Source organism: Ambystoma mexicanum, chromosome 3q (assembly GCF_040938575.1).
Source record: "Ambystoma mexicanum isolate Mex_15411 chromosome 3q, UKY_AmexF1_1, whole genome shotgun sequence".
Classification (NCBI taxonomy): domain Eukaryota; kingdom Metazoa; phylum Chordata; class Amphibia; order Caudata; family Ambystomatidae; genus Ambystoma; species Ambystoma mexicanum.
The window spans coordinates 936,746,814-936,763,442 of NC_090926.1; the positions used below are offsets into that span (position 1 = coordinate 936,746,814).

The 16,629-nt window shown below is 42.0% G+C and overlaps 1 protein-coding gene across 9 annotated transcripts in view; it reads left to right on the forward strand.

Annotated features, from left to right (window-relative positions):
* The window catches only part of KCNJ16 (potassium inwardly rectifying channel subfamily J member 16), an 803,454-nt gene that overhangs the window by 552,712 nt on the left and 234,113 nt on the right, over positions 1 to 16,629 (forward strand). For 2 of the 9 annotated variants that reach the window (XM_069655090.1, XM_069655087.1), the window contains one exon: positions 7,472 to 7,502. The exons of 6 other annotated variants lie outside the window; for them this stretch is intronic. The gene's annotated coding sequence lies outside the window, so the exon portion shown is untranslated. Of the gene's footprint in view, positions 1 to 7,471; positions 7,503 to 7,593; positions 7,903 to 16,629 lie in introns of those variants that run through there. One more of the 9 variants, XR_011305160.1, reaches the window with a different exon arrangement.

Genomic DNA, 16,629 nt, shown 5'->3' on the forward strand with positions numbered 1-16,629 from the left:
TGCTATTATGGTCTAACACATTCATTTTGAACATTTAAACAGATGTATTTTTCCCTCACTGAATTTAAATCGTACCCAACTAATTGGTTGTTAAGGTTCTATTGCAAAGCAAAAGTTTAAACGATATATTGATTCGCTTACACCCCTGAACCTCATTATCATCAATGCACAACCTAATCGTAATGTATGTAAATATGTCCTACGTAAAGCGCTTAAGATGAAAGCGCTGTATAAAGAAACGCATACTGTGTATTATTAGTATGTGCCTCTGCCGGTAAGAAAGAAGTAACAAACACAGAAATAAAAATGCTAACGATAAAGGTTCCTATTTATCGATGTGTCTGCAGTCTCATTGGGTCCATGCAGTGGACTAGTTAGTTCCCTTTCCGACATATCTCATCACCCTTTGTTTTCAAACGTTGAGAGTCCTCACCCTTGTAGTCTTACAGCAGTGCTTACATTGTACATAAAGACCGGTGTTTGCACGTTTAATTGAGGCAACGAATTATAGTTATTATCATTGAAATAGATCCCATGCACTGGGCACAAAGGCTTTCCGTTTGTGTGAATGAAAACCTACTCTTCTCTGACAGTTCCAAGTACTCGCGAACATTACATGTCTGACTTATGCCTCCATATGTAACTACTTTTGTGGGATATTTCCAGGCAAAGCCCCACCCTTTTGCAAAGCAGGACGAAACCACAGTCAGTCTCAGCGCATACTCCAGATCCGGACACAGTGCGCAGTGTTTCAGGCCAACACGACCACCACCAAACCCTGATAAAAGGCGGCACTCTGTTTTCCATGGACATTTTCCAATGAGTATGTGCGACGCTTGCTTCCGCTAGTGAAAACAAAACAACTTGTTTTGCGTCTGGAAAGTATGCGTGTAGCGTGCTCGATGCAGCAAGCCACAACAGAGAAGGCGAGAGAGCGCGAGCCAGCTCAATTTGGTCAGGAATGAGAGATGGCGTGTTTGAAGGGTTCCCTGTCTATAGGGGTGGGTGGGATCGGATGGGAAACGGAATCTCTGGAAGCTGTTTCCAATATGTTTCCCCTTAAGTGTGTCTCTTTTGAGAATCAGCTGTGTGACTAAGTGAGCACATGAATGTGGGAGCGCATCCCATCATTTGCAGACATGTTTTCCCTGTATTCCTTTCCATCTGATTCATGAATTAATACAATGCTGTAAAAAAAATAAAAACACATTCGCCATTTACCAGTGGCTTTTATTTCATGTCCAATTATCCTAGATCTGAGGTGACTCTAAAACCATTCGAGTTTCAGATCGGACGTGACCCGAGCAGGTGAGGGGTTCTGGAAGCTACAGTGGGGGAGAGGGCTGGGGGCTGGGGGGGTATCTGGAGCATAGAGGGATGATGGACACTGTAAGAGGCAGCAGGGAGATTGAGCAGGTTGAGGACTGTCGGGCATCAATGAGAAAGTTGAAGATATAGGTGAATGCTGTTTCCGAGGCAACTCAGCTATGAACACAGCATGAAGCAGGTCCATTAGGACCGAGGTAAACACGGATATGTTTGAAGGTCACATGTTTCCAGGCTGCATATTCCAGGATTTTAGAATGGGGGAGGGAAAGACATGTTGATCATTGTGTAGGTCGGTTGTTGAGGCTCAGACGTAGGTGCAATATGTTGGATATGGAAGAATCCTAAATCAATAAATAAATAAATCCTCTTGCCGCAGTCTGGGAATGTCACTGTGGGAAGGGGTGGGTTCAGCAGTCATGATCTTAGCATTCATTCACTAGACACTGGTAAAAAAGAGCCCTTCCTCAAAGCAAAACTAGGTGATTTGGCCAACCCCGCGTATGTTCTCCTAGTGTTTTCATCCTTGTAACACATCTCTCTTGGATATGACCCCATATTGTATCAACATACCAAAAATGTACCTTTTAATATGACAGCTGTGATGTCTTTTTGCATGTTTACCAAAGAGCCTGGTGAGTGTCTTATGGTCAAGCATGTATTACGTGTGTGTCATTTTTGCCAAAAGTACCTTAAGGGCCTGTGCCCGCCTATTGACTATGTGGTGAGTAATTTCCCATAAAATGTTCTTAACCTGGTAAAGCCACAGGAAACCAGAGCAGTAATAAAAGCTTACCACACTTAACAGTGATTTAAAAAAATATATCAGTTCACATGTAAAGAGTGTGATGTAGTATTGTTTAAAACAAGGAAGGTCTGGGAATCTCTCTACCAGCACAAACACAGCCCAATGACCTGATCTTGGGTGAGTAACCCCTGCGAGAGACTCTGCCAAGTCTTTAGCTCACTGTCCCTTTCACAGAGAAGAAATGTCCCTGCATATCAGTCTTTGTCCTGCCCCGGGGCAGTCCAGCACCGAAATACTAGGCAATTCTACTCTGAACATTTCTTCTATGTGAAAGGGACAGTGAGCTAAAGACTTGGTAGAGTCTTTCCCAGGGGTTATTCACCCAAGAACAGGTCATTGGGCTGTGTCCGTGCTGGTAGAGAGATTCCCAGACCCTCCCTTTTTTTGCATGTATTAGTGTTTATTGGCAGTGTAAAGAAAAACAGTATTTTTGATTATTTCATCATTGTGGTAGATGGTTGTAATTGTTTAAAGGAAATGTGTGTAGAAACAAAACATGAACGTGATCATAATCCCATGTTCTATTTTAGAGGGTGATATTACTTTGAATAAGGCAAAGACCTGTAGAAACTTGGGCACCATAAATACTAATATGAAGGGTCTAAAATTGGCCACAATGGATCTTGTCAACCTGTGGCCAATTGATATGCTAATATAATAATATTAATGTTGTATAAGTAAGTGATACGAGTGGGTAAACAAGGGTTAAGATGGAGGCTCTGGAAGAATGTATATCTGCGTTAGATTTGAAGTATTCAAGATGTTTGGTCTATTGGGGATGCTGGTTGTCAGGTTGATTCAAAAATCTTAGCTAGTAATGGTGTGCTAATATTTTGCAGTAACCAAGGTTAGTACATTTCTCAATGCTATATGGAGCACCAAATGCTACTGGTTGGTTCCCACAAAGCATGGATGTCATTATTGATATTTTGAGGGAAGATAATCCAACGGCATCTTTCTTCCTTAAAGAAATTGACAATGCCTTGTTAGCCTCTGTCTGGGAAAATTTGGGCATAGATGCATGCTGTACGGATCTCTTTAAAATCATCCTTGTTTCTGGAGCACCATCTTATTACACATTTGAAATGCCCCAGTGATAACCATTTGATCCCATAATTCTGGAAACGCTCAGTCGCCCAAGTGAGGTGGAGAGGGCAGGAGCCCCCTCCAAAACCCCCAGAGTCATCAGTGCCCAATCGACGACTACGATCTGCACGAGGATTGTTGCAACATCAACCCCACCTGGTAAGGCATGTGTGGCCTGTTTGGAGTCCTGTCCACACACCACAACACTCTGAACTGTGCCTCTACTCCTGCATCTGCACTAAGCAGATTCCGCATCTCAAGCCGCATTATCCATTTTGCAACCCAAATCCAAAATGTGGAGTGCGACGCGCCGCCAGATCGAGGCTCTGCATTGTCAACGTGCTAGGCAATGTGCTTTTAAATTTAAGTGCACAGTATCCACCGGCAGGCGGAAGGAGCCGGCGGCCTGATGAAGGCCTGAATAAGGCCCTGTTTGCCTCTGTTCGCAACAGGGCATCGCAGGCAAGTTTTGCAGCAAACCCATTGTTATCCCTTTATACTGCCCTCCACCAGCATCATCTAAGGGCACGTAGGTACAACTGTCACTGCACCGGTACACTCTGTAAATTCCTGCCTTCTTGTGACAACGCGCTCCATGTGAGCGAACACATAATCCCGATTTGAACTAACAGTTTGTCTGTGAACCCATTGAAAACATGGCCTAGCATGATTGTTCACGTTTTGCCATCTCATCATTAACGATACTGCCTACTCTGATAGCGCAGCGAGATACATAATGAAACACGCTGAATATTTATACATCTGTGTATATCAATCCGTGCATCTGCATCTACCTGGCTCATGCTCACTCAATAATACCATGATCTATGTGCATGGGCACTAGCTACGTCACTACTAACGATTTGTCAGGTACGCCACTATCATGCCCACCGTTAGCAGAGCAACCTACAGCAGCCGTTGTTTGCCTGTCTGATGGATGCATTCTGCGCTTGCTCAATAGTCTTGACTACCATTCTGCAGCCGTCATACTCCTTGCCGCTTATTCATAAGTACTGTACATTCACCTAAACACGGCTTGTAATTTGCACTAGATATCTGCTACAGCCCACTCCACCTAAGAAAGTGTCCAACACTCTTGCGATCAACTGATGGCTGTACTCTTGTGCCTGAACTTGTGACCACTAGTTATCGTGTATTATTTGCTACCTGTTGCCGCTAGCTTCAGTGTATTACATGCCACCTTTTGCCACTAGCCTTAGTGTATTATATGCTATCCATTGTCACCAGCCTCAATGTATTCTATGCTACCTGTTGCAACTAGCTACTGTGTATTTTTTGCTACCTGTTGCCACTAGCCTTAGTGTATTCTATGCTACCTGTTGCTACTAGCCACTGTGTATTATTTGCTAACTGTTGCCGCTAGCCTTAGTTTATTATATGCTACCTCCTTGCTTTTCACCACCAATCCAATCACCATGGAAACACTGTACGTCTACACAGCTCATCGCTTCTAGACTATTGCTCACGATGCATTGATTCCTTCTGACACTGTATTCCGTTCCTACATTCACTACAACCTCGAGCATTAAGCCTTCTGCCATCAACCTCTACACGTCAGTTAGACCTAAAATACAGCATTTTGCTGCATGCCCCTCATACACACATAACACCCCACTCCCCACACAAGCCACTATTTCTTAACCTTTTCCACCACTACTTTGTACTCACACATCACTGACCCTTTGTACACCATGCCCTGCTCCAACCCATATCTGAACTCACCAGCCTTCTGGTTGGAACACTTTGCTACCAAGCCCACGCCCAATCAACAATGCACTCTCCACCTCAGGAACCCTAGAGTAGTTTCAAGATTATTCCATAAAATTCAACATCCACAACACCGTATCAATACTAAACTCCACATGGTCCAGGGCAACCCCATATCAATATCTGATCCTATTGATATCACAATGCCAAACCCTAAAGATGCCCCAATTCTCCTCTATGATAGTCCTAACACTGCAAAAGACATTATGATCAAAGGGGCCATCGTCAATGCTAGATCCCTCCTGGCTCATGCACTTGGCATTGCCGACTTTTTTGTCACCCAAGACCTTGACTTCCTAGCTATTACTGAAACATGGCTGCACGCTGCTGCTGGACCCTCTTTGTCCTTAGCCATCCCTGACAACTACACCATCATTAGATGCAACAGGAACTCCACCATTTTAAAGGTGGCAGTGTTTCCTTGATCTTCAAAATACCTCTCTAACTTAGCCCCATCGCTAACCAGCAGATCCCCTCGGCTGAACTATTATCAGTTAAATTGCTGATATCACCCAATTAAACTGCCACAATGCATATTATTTACCAGCCACCAGGACCTATTACTACCTTTACGGATGACATTACATCTCTCTTCACAGCTAACACCAAACCCAAGTCCCAAATTATACTACTGGGGAGCTTAATCTGGGAATTCCAAGATCCGATCAACTCTAAAGCCCTTGATCTTGCCAGTACATTAACAGACTTAGAATTTACCCATCATATCCACGTACCCATGCATAACAAATGTAGAACTCTTGATTGGCTTTCTGATCAGAACTGTAGCATCAATATGGTGTCCATCACATTGTGTATGTTGTCAGGTTGTGTATGTTGTATGTGTGGATTTCCGTTAAATCCAGCCGCCATAGCCCCAAACAAAATATCGCCCCATCCATCAGTGCCAGAAATAAGAAGGACTTTACAAAAGAGAAACTGCTCCCTCTTATCCTTCCCCTCCTCAATAAAGCATCATTAACCTGCTCAGACCCCACAGCATTAGTAGATTTCTATAACCAAACTATCCAAAAAGCGCTAAACATCATAGCCCCATTGAAATTGTAGCAACCTAAACTCTGTGCTCATCTTAATTCGTGGTTCACACCACACTTGAGAGATCTACACGAAGTAAAAAGAAACGCTGAGGCAATTTGGAAAAGTCTACCTACAGACACCAACAAAAGTTCCCTGATCTTAGCCTCCTCTAATTACAAAGAAGCGATATTCCTTGCAAAAAAAGATATTTACAATAAGTGCATCCTTCAGGCTGAACTAACATTAAAGAGCTTTTCAAGATTTTAAAAGAACTTGAATCTCCCATAGCCACTCTCGACAATTGCAACTCTGACACCTGTAAGTAATTTCAATCTGGCACACACCCAAGTCACGCCCAGCATGTATTGTACAAATGAAACACTTATTTATTTGTATCTATAAATTCAATATTCTGAACGATACACCACTCATATCACACCCTTCTCCTGAGACTCCCCACCCCCAGTCACACTGAACCAGGAATCAGGCTAGTACGCAAAGGTAAATATTTATTTATGTATTTAGAATTTAATCACAATATATTTTAATAGTTAAGCAACAATCACCAATGGGGTGACAGAACACTGAATAATATCTTTAATACACTAGGAATCAAATAAAGAGCACAAAAGCAAATGCAGTACAGAAAAGAATACTTTTGGTTTAGTTTGAAACAGATGGCACTATGGTTAGGGGTTCTCCCTGCAACACCCCTCAACCCCCCAAAAGGCAATTAAATCAATGTGAGGAGATAGCAGGTATTCAGGAATAGCACAAAGCAAACAGAATATTACTCCCACCTTTCCCCTTCAAGCACAAGAGAAAAACGGAATTGACTTTTCGGCTGTCAGTATGGCTTTGAAATTGTCTTTGGAATCGACTGAGCAAAAACACCAAGACCCTGATTCATGGATTATTTGTGTCCAAAAAAATGGGATTTGTGCGCTATTCTGCCCACAAATCCTTGTTTAACAAATGGGGATTTGCGGGCAGAATGGCACACAAATCCCGTTTTTTTTGGCACAAATAATCCATGAATCAGGCTGCAAATGTGGTCACAAATACTTAAATTATTATAAATTCCTATGGGAGCCACTTTGAACAGTTGCAAACAATCACAAACAGTGATTTAGTCAAAAGAAAACATTTGAAATCTTAAAGTCCAAGTGGGAAGCAGTTTACAGCGATTTCACACATGTAAACTTTTTCAGAATGTCAAATCACGGCAAACATTTCTTTGCGCGATTTTCGCTATAACAGGTGAATGTCACTGTTTTGCGCCGCGCTTTTGGGTTCTATGGATAGCTAAGGATGTTAGGTACAAGTAGGAGTTGGTTGAAATTTTGCCTCATGCTATTCTTTTCTGAGCTGCTCCTACATAGATTAGAAGGTACTTACCTTGTTTACTTTCTTATTTACTTTTGATAGGTCAAAATCTGGACCAAGCCCCCTGGGAGAGGTTAGTGAAATTTGCCTCCCTTTACCTTTCCTTCAGCTTCACCATACTAGAAGCTATCACTAAAATAAATGTCCATTTGAATTCCCCACAGGAACAGAATTAAGGAAACTATCTGCTATATTAGCTTGTATAGGAACAGTGAAGCCCCTACCCTGAAGATGGATCTTTGATCTGAAACGCGTTGGTTATTTGTTCAATTGGTAAAGGGCTTCCCCAGAGGGAGCTGATCACTCCATGAGACAGATGTCTCTAATGATCTTTGTAAACACCAACATGATGGTGTTTTTACTGTTATGCTCACTTGATGTTAGATGTGTTGTATAAATAGACAATCATTTTAGAAATGATATTGCTTAAAGTTGGAGAATTAAATTGAAACGATTCTCTAAATATTGATTTGTATGCTGGTTCTATTGAAATGTACATTGTTCATTAAAAGATTTGTTGAAAACTGTATGAAACAACCACTTTAATTTTGAAAGAAAATGTATGAACCCACCTACACAAATCCGAGCCCCATGGGCCAAAGTTTACTTGAATGTTAACGAAACAACATTGGAACTTATGTTCCACTAGGAGTGCATTTGGGCTTACTGGGTAGTAATACACAGTTCTGGTTTTGTTTGATTTTGTGTCCCAAGTGGCCGTGTGACGTCAGCCCCCCTGCACCTGAAATAGTAATTACATTCTCGGTAAAGCCAGATACCTTGAAGTCTGATGACTCCAGAAATATACATGCTACCCTAGTTAGAAATTGCTGTGCACCCCTACACACCCAATTCTGAAATTGCGTGTCTATCATAAAAACTGAGGGAGTTATAGAGGTTTTAGTAAGAGTTGTTTTTGCAAAATAGGCGCGAGAATGGAAAACAGAAATGCACTTTTGAAATAGACAGATGGGTTTGATTACACTAGATTATGACTATGAAAAAGCGAATGCCACTTACAGTGGCATGGATCTTACAGTCACATGATCAGCGTAACCCGCCTGTTGTGGATACTCTACTTCTTCCTGGAATTTACATTTCTTAATTAAATCAATAAGAAGTTAGGGTTTGATAACACTGATGGGAAAATAGTCAGCGCAAAGATAGTTCTAGCAATAATTTGGTGTTGAATTAAAGAAGGGATGAGTTTGAGATTGGGATCATACAATGCAGATATATTAAGGGTCACTGTTCTTCCTATTAATACTCACAGAATAAGTTATTAAACGGGACCGTCAGATCTGGTCATGGATTGGATCTGTCAAGGAGGGACAGCACATCAGGCGTGGGACTGGATCAGCTATGCCGGTCACCGGATTTGCACAGGATCTGTCTTTCTTGTTTGTGGGTATTTCATTCAGCTGGATAGCAAGTTCCTCAGGCAAGTCTTGTGGTAGCAAGTCATAGAGTTTCAGGATACTGGTTCAAAAGGCCTTCTCACACCTCAGCGCTTCACTGGGTTACGAGAATAAGTTTGAAGATTTTAGGCCTTGCTGAAAGTCAATAGTTCTCTACTGCTGGCAAGAGTCTTGGTACCTGGATCTGGAAGGATGTTAAAACTGGATGTAGAATGCTGGATCAGAGTGCTTTGCCGGAATCAGGAAAGTGAGTGAATCAGTGAGTCCCTTTGTATTGTCAGCTGTCTCTATTCATCATTTCAAATGACATCACAAAAGGGGTGTATGGGCCGGCTTAACTAAGCTTGCCCCTATGAGCTAGGATTGGATCAAGACCTCATCTCCGCATTGCATCTGAGTGATTGGATCAAGGCCGGATGATGTCACATTTTATGATTTGCTTTACAGTCCTTAGAAACCTCCCTTTAGCCACTGGTCTCAAAATAGGATTTCATCCTAAATACACATTTCCATATTGGTCACCTCTACACAAATCACACACAAAGATTCCATATTGTATGTAGTAGTTGTTCCTCAAAATCCCACAGCTGTGGCATCTTGTTTCATCTTTCTACAGAATGTTGTCCTTTTTTCGCCATGAACACAATGTCCAATCTTTCTGCAACTTTCCCCAGTTGTGTGTGTTTACCATAGGGATGTGTGTGTAAAGTTTCATAATTTTAGCATTAACACAGTTCACATAAAACCACATATATTGCCATTCCTGTCTAGAATATGTTACACAGTTCCACCGCCTCTTAAAACGTGCAGCCAAAAATTAGATTTACAAATCTGTATTTTTCACCACCTTGAATCACAAGTTATAAGTCTTTAAAAAAAATGTCATTGTTCATGCTTAACAGCAAATGCTCCTGCCCCTTTGTCTCTCCTTGCAGTCCAGGAGCAGCCCCCTCCCTTGGGAGTTCCTTGCAGGAGCAGTTTATAACCTCTTTCACCCCTCCATTTCCTGGGCTGAAGGGTCTTCTATTGTTCATTTTCTTTCTGTAGACAAGAGTCTGGTCTAACCCACAATTATGATCTACCAGTGAGTTTCTGTTGAGAGGATTTCCCCTCCCCTTGGAAGAAACTTGTTTTTCCACTTCCAAAGGGTTGCAGCTCGGCCAGGCTACTTTATTCTTATTTAAAAATCCAGCAAAAACCAAACTTGTTGCATCAACTCACATAAATACATTACTTTCTTAGCTTTAAATCTGTGGGATCAAAAACACAACTAAGACCTATATTCCCTTTAGCAACAATCCTTTTATGTTCGCTAATCCGGCAGACTTTTAGTTTAAATACTTTGAAGTTTCATCAGGAGATCATCTGACAGCTGTCATTCACAGGTAGTCAGGGTACTGCACACAGATTTTGAGAGGGCTGTCAGTTTACAGACAATCAGTTTCTCTGAAGAAATGATTTGCTCTTCACATTTAGGACTTTATATGTTCGCAATGCTTCATTAGATTACATGAAGTTGAGTGACAAGCAAGATTTTGAATGTTGAGAAGTGTTGTGCTATAGGCATTTTGAAGTTTTTAGCAACAAAGCAAATGTCATTTATAGGTACATTTTGGAGTTTCATTTGCAAAGCTCTGCTTCTCTCTCTGCACTCTGCTTGCTGGTCATGGAGCCCACTGGCACATTTTCTGTAGTGTGTGCTCTATCCCAACCACACATGCACCATGGGTGGCAGGTTGTGCATCCATCTTTTTGGTGTGTTTGAGAACACAGTTTTTGTAGGTTTCTGGCACACAGAAGAGTTTTGCCACCATTGTTGCAGTTTCTTGCACCATAACTAGCAGGGTGATCCGCATAGCACAGCGGAGTGGGTCAATACATCCCACACACCGCTTGGTGTACTAATATCCAAAAAGTGCTCCTTGATAAAGTTTCCACACTCCAAAGTAAAATCAATGGCAAAAAATGCAGCCTTCTCTCAGATTCGCTAGCTAACTCCTCCCTTAACATAATTCCACTTACTACACACTCTTTCAAACCCTTCTGCTTCTCACCTCATTCTATTGGCGAGGTGGAAAACATTATTAAAAAACTTGAACCGTTGAATTGTCAAGGGGACTCCTGCCCTGCCCCCATCATCAAGGAAGCTGTCCATGACCTTGCCCCCTTCATCACTACCTTTATAAATGCCTCTTTCAAATCTGGCACACTCCCTGATAACCTCAAGGACGCGTGGGTCATCCCATTAATAAAAACCCTACCTTCGATCCAAGCAACCCATCCAACTACAGACCTATTACCATGGTAACCTTCTTACTGAAAATCCTGGACTGCGCTGCATATTTACAAATTCAAGAATATTTAGATTTCAGCCTCCGACAATCTGGATTCCGTCCCAGGCACGGAACAGAAACCGCCCTCATTGATTTAAAATCACAAATCGAAGACCTTAATGACAATGGGAAGATGGCCCTTCTATGTTTGCTAGACTTATCGACAGCATTTGATTTGGTCAACTACTAAATTCTCTGCCACCACCTTAAAACTACTGCCCACTTTTCTAATGAAGCCACTTCATGGATCAGATCATTTTTGGCAAACAGAACTATGTGGGTCTTTTCGCCATCTGCATCTGCCAAACCTTTACCAGTCCTGTGTGGGGTCCCGCAAGGGTCCTGTGTCTTGCCTGCACTGTACAATGTCTTCACGAAGCCACTCTTTGATATTCTTGACTGTATGGGTGTCACGTATACCAATTATGCTGATGACACCCATATACTCATCCCCATCACTGGTGACTATGCAACTGACTTGAAAGCCCTCAATGATGTTCACCTAGTTATCCAGGCTTGGATGGCGCATCATGGGCTCTGTTTAAATGATGAAAAAACGGAGTTACTTATCCTAGGATCCCACCATAGACTCAATAAATTGGACCCCGCCTTCAAATCATTTGTCATTGACGGCAATACAATCAAGGTATCCAATGATGCAAAAACATTAGGTATCTATCTTGATTCTACCTTATCCCTCACGAGACAAACTAACGCTGTAGTCTCGGCTTCAGCCTATACATGCAAACTTATCACTGTATGCAGACCCTTCTTCAGTGCTGCCAAGTGCAAAACTTGGCCAGAACTCTCATTATCACTAAAATTGACTACTGCAATGCCCTTTAACTTGGGACTAGCCAAAGGAACATTACCAAGCTACAGGTAACGCAGAACAATGCCATTAGGGCTGCTCTTAACATCCTCAGGAAACTTCACATCTCTGACACCAGGCACAGTTTACACTGGCTCCCTGTTGCTCACAGAATATCTCTCAAAACCCTTGCACTCACCCATAAGTCACAGTCCAATATGGCCCCTGTGTACCTAGTTAACCGTGTCATCCCCCACTCCTCATCCCACCGTCTGAGATCAGCCCAAGCCCATACCTTATCCATGCCCAGATTTAAGTTGCAAAAGGCAAGCGGGTCTAGCTTCCCAGTCCTCATTTTTAAATTATGGAATGCACTTCCTAACCCACTCAGAGCTGAACCGTCTTACCACTTATTCAACAGTAAAGCCAAAATGTGGCTCTTTGCAGAGGACCATGCTCCGACATGCACCTAACATGCATCACCATGTACATTTACTGCTTAACATCTGTATCCTATTGTAAATTTGTGTGTTGTCTGCACACCTACTTTTGTATTTATTCTTGTATTCTCCTGTTACCTTGTCAATATCATGGTTGTATTGTATCTAATTTTCTCCTGTATTCCTGTATACCGGTAAATATCCTGTACACAGGGTGGCTTTAGCCACCTTGCACTGTTTGTTGTCTGTAACCATGTACATTTAAGAAATGCACCCAGATGCCTTTGGGCCAGGTGCACAATACAAATAAATAAACTAAACTAAACTATTATTGGGTTTATCTACCAACAATGTTCTAGTGGGGACCTGGCAGGTTATCAGCCCATTTAACTCTCGGACAGTGCATCCAAAATTATTTGAATAGAATTGTATGCCAAAGGTTTGGTGTTCTCTAAAAATACCCAGTTAAGGAAGATCAGTTTGGTTCTGCCAGAGTGTAGGGACCATTGAGCAGGCCCTAAATGTATGGGAGCTTTTTTAGCAAACAAGCAGTCAGACACATCATGGGTTTTACCTTCAAGGAGTTATCCTATGTCTCTGACTGTGACATGGATCCTTGATGGAGATTTTCAGGTTGAATAAGATACTCAGTCATTTTCTAAATCTATAACGCACTCCAAGGATTTCAGGAAGACCCTTCAATCTGGGCTAAGGCCGGGTAGTTGCTAACATGGTCTTTCCTTTCAGTTCGGAGAGTAAGGTAGGGATGCATTTTGGAACCCCCTGCTGTTTGCGCTTTATACTAATGACCATAGCAATACCATGGCAACAGTGGCATGCCAAATTTCGCTATTAAAATATGTAGCTGACGTGGCTCTTATTGAAAAAACAACTAGCGTTCTCCAACATATGGCTATGAACTATACGGAATCCCTGGTGTCTTGAAGTCATAAGGTTAATATTTAAGAATCTAAATATTGCACTTGAAGTCAAAGGTCATTAACACTCAGATATTAAATTGTCAGACAAAACTGAAATGGGCAGAATGGTTCGGCTGTCTGTCTGCGCATAGAAAGAGTTTCTGGGCCTCATTACACGGATGGCGATGGACCAAGGTGCTATTAGCACCTTGGTCCATGCCGGTAAAATACCGCACCGCCTTGCTGGAAAGGGGAATTACCACCCTATTCCAAGGTTGGTGGGGCGGTAATTCCCCTTTCCCCCATTGCCCTTCCCCATTCCCATTTTTGCCCCATAGGGCTCTATGGGAATGGGGAAGGCGCTAAATACGGTGCCGGAAATTGCGGTACCGTTATTAGCTCCCTGGTCCCTTTGCGGGTTGGTTTTTAACGCCTGCAAAAAGCAGGCGTTAAATTCACCAACCCGCAAAGGGACCTCGTAATAAGGCGGTAAGGGTTTACCGGTACCGGTAAAATACCGGTACCGGTAAACCCTTACCGCCTTACCGCCTACCGTGTAATGAGGCCCTCTGTCTGGCTTTCCCTATAATGAGGAACTATGAGAATTATAAATCAAATCAAATCATGTTATACAAATATATAAAAACAGTATGCTTTGAAAAAAGTAAGCTTTAATGTCATCGTATAATTAAATGACAGACTAGGAGGAATGCTGTTAGGAATGTTATATTCACGTGTCATGTGGCTTGGAGTGGCTCATAGCCCGTGACCCAGGTGCAGGCTGATAACAGAAGCTAGGGCCTTGCTCGCCTGGCCTGTAAAAACACATTCACCATAAAGGGTTTTTGTTGCCCACCATAATCACTGCCGATTAAGACTGCTCGCTCCCTCACAGGCAGTATTTTCTTCTGACTGTCAAGTTTTTACAGGATTTGCTACAACAATTGTATTCTGTTATGATCAGTGAACATCTCAAGAAAATTGAGAACACACTAACAAATGTCAATTCAGTACTAGCCTCCTTTATGTCTACTAATTCCAGTTCACTCATTGAATGATTCATCTTGTGAGGAGAATGAGTGGAAGACCAGTAAAATATTGGATTATCTACATAGTTTTCATCTTAGACTTGTAACACAACCACTCTTATTGGCCTATTGGCCTAACATGTTATTTTATATTATATTTGCAACTCACTGATGGATGGCAGGAAAGTGAGAAGTTGTTTCATCAGGGTTGGTTTTCCCCCAGGAAGTATCACTCCAGGGGAAGGGCAGCTCTGCTACATCCCGGCATTTTAAATGATGATGTCGGTATAACAACATCTTAAGAGACAGACAAGCCCAGAACAAATACAAACAACCTAAATCCCTGAATATTACTGCATACTACATCTACAGAACATGATACTGGACCCTCATGCATAAAGTTAACTGAACAAGGCCCACATATTCCAATATGCCTCTTCCCTTTTAAGTGTTAAGCTTTGATAACTGGTTTGTAGGACTGTCCTGGGTGGTAAAGCTTGGCGCCCAGATTAGTAGACACAAGAACAGCAAGGGCATTTTACAAAGGCTTCTGGGACTTCACTACCCAGGGTATCACTTATAAATGATATGCTGGTAAGGTAGGCAGGAGTTGAGTGGCAAGGAGCATGGGAGGTGAGGGGGAGCTTGAGGTAGGAGGAGAAGGAAACTTAGAGAGGCAGAGGAGGAAGGCATGTATAGGCAACTCCTGGGTTCTGAGCAATATGAATGGATGACACTCCCACATAGGGTTGTAATATTTCATAGTCTGCAAGTCGAATATTCACTCTTCTATTGGTGCCCTTTTTCTGCTCTCCCAGAATTATGTTCTCATTTCTTCACAATACTTGTTGCTTTAGATCTGTGTTAGTATATCCTTAGTCATGAAGGTATTACTAATCAACAAGTGAAAAAGTACTTACTTAGGGGTCCTAGACAGCTTCCCGCTGGACACGAAATCAATTCAGTCAAGTACATCAGAGCCATAAACCATCAACATTCCACATCATATGTCTCAGATAAATTCCCGTTCACTATCTTCCCCATCAAGTGTGCACACTTGAGTCCAGACTCTTTAAGTAACAGTTAAGCCCTCACTATACCCTAAAACAAGAATCACTTAACATTGTATCCATATCCTACATTACTTATTAAGAACTTCAAAAAGCACCTTTACATTGCCTTTAATGCCATCGCTCAACCCTAGGCCATACATTTCTGAAAACCCAAGTGCCCAAACCAAAAATAGTACACACCTAATCTGTTTAAAAGCCTCAGCTACCTCACTACTAAAACGAACCATGAAGCAAAAAAAAAGCTAGTTTACTGACCCCCTCATATCTGCATCCAACGCCTCATAAGAACATTTTACCAACAATGTTCTCAATCCCATCAAACCATCACTGCAATAATGAAATAAACTAGTATCTCTTATTCTCCTCAGAAAATAGAAACAATTGACAGAATATCATTGTGCCCAGCCCAGATCCTGGCACAGATACAATTATCTCACACCCAGAGACTGACAGCCATTGCCCCTCTATGTCAAAAATCCATTGCTAATCTATAAAATAACTTTAAGGCTAATGTGTCCTATGCTCACCTACAATTTCAAAACTGCTGGACCCTCTCTTCTAGGAAGCGTTCGGAACATTAGTCGACTTGTCACTCCTTGGAGGATGCATGCCATCTGCCCTAAAACGGGCAGTAGTCCATCCCTATTTTGCAGATCACATGTTCTTGCTCATTATTAGAATGATCTGTAATTACCCAGATAAAACATTAATTGCTTAAATGAACCTCAGTGTACAGTGATATGATAATATTATAGATGTTTGTTAATGACTCCCCCAAGGTTATAGATTCGTTTTTTAGATTCGTTTTTTAGATGGGCCCCCTCCACGAGATACCATTAGAGCGTAGCCAGAGCTTGCCCCACTTCGTTTTGAGTTATACCCTGCTGGTCAGTGCATAATCAAAAGATCCATCGCTGTTCTCTCTTCAGTAGCAAAGAATGTATCTCACCATTCCTTTATGGGCATGTCACTCTTTCTATTACTGTCCATTTTAGATCAAATTCTCTGTGTTTTTGTTCCAGAAAATGTTCTACTAGTGGGGCGTTACCCTTTTAGTTCTGTATGCAGGATTTATGTTCCTGTATCTTTTTTTTTATCAGTGTGCTGGTCATGCCGTTGTATTTGAGAAGGCAGGGGCACGTAATCAAGTAGACCAAATCACTGGTATTGCAGTTGT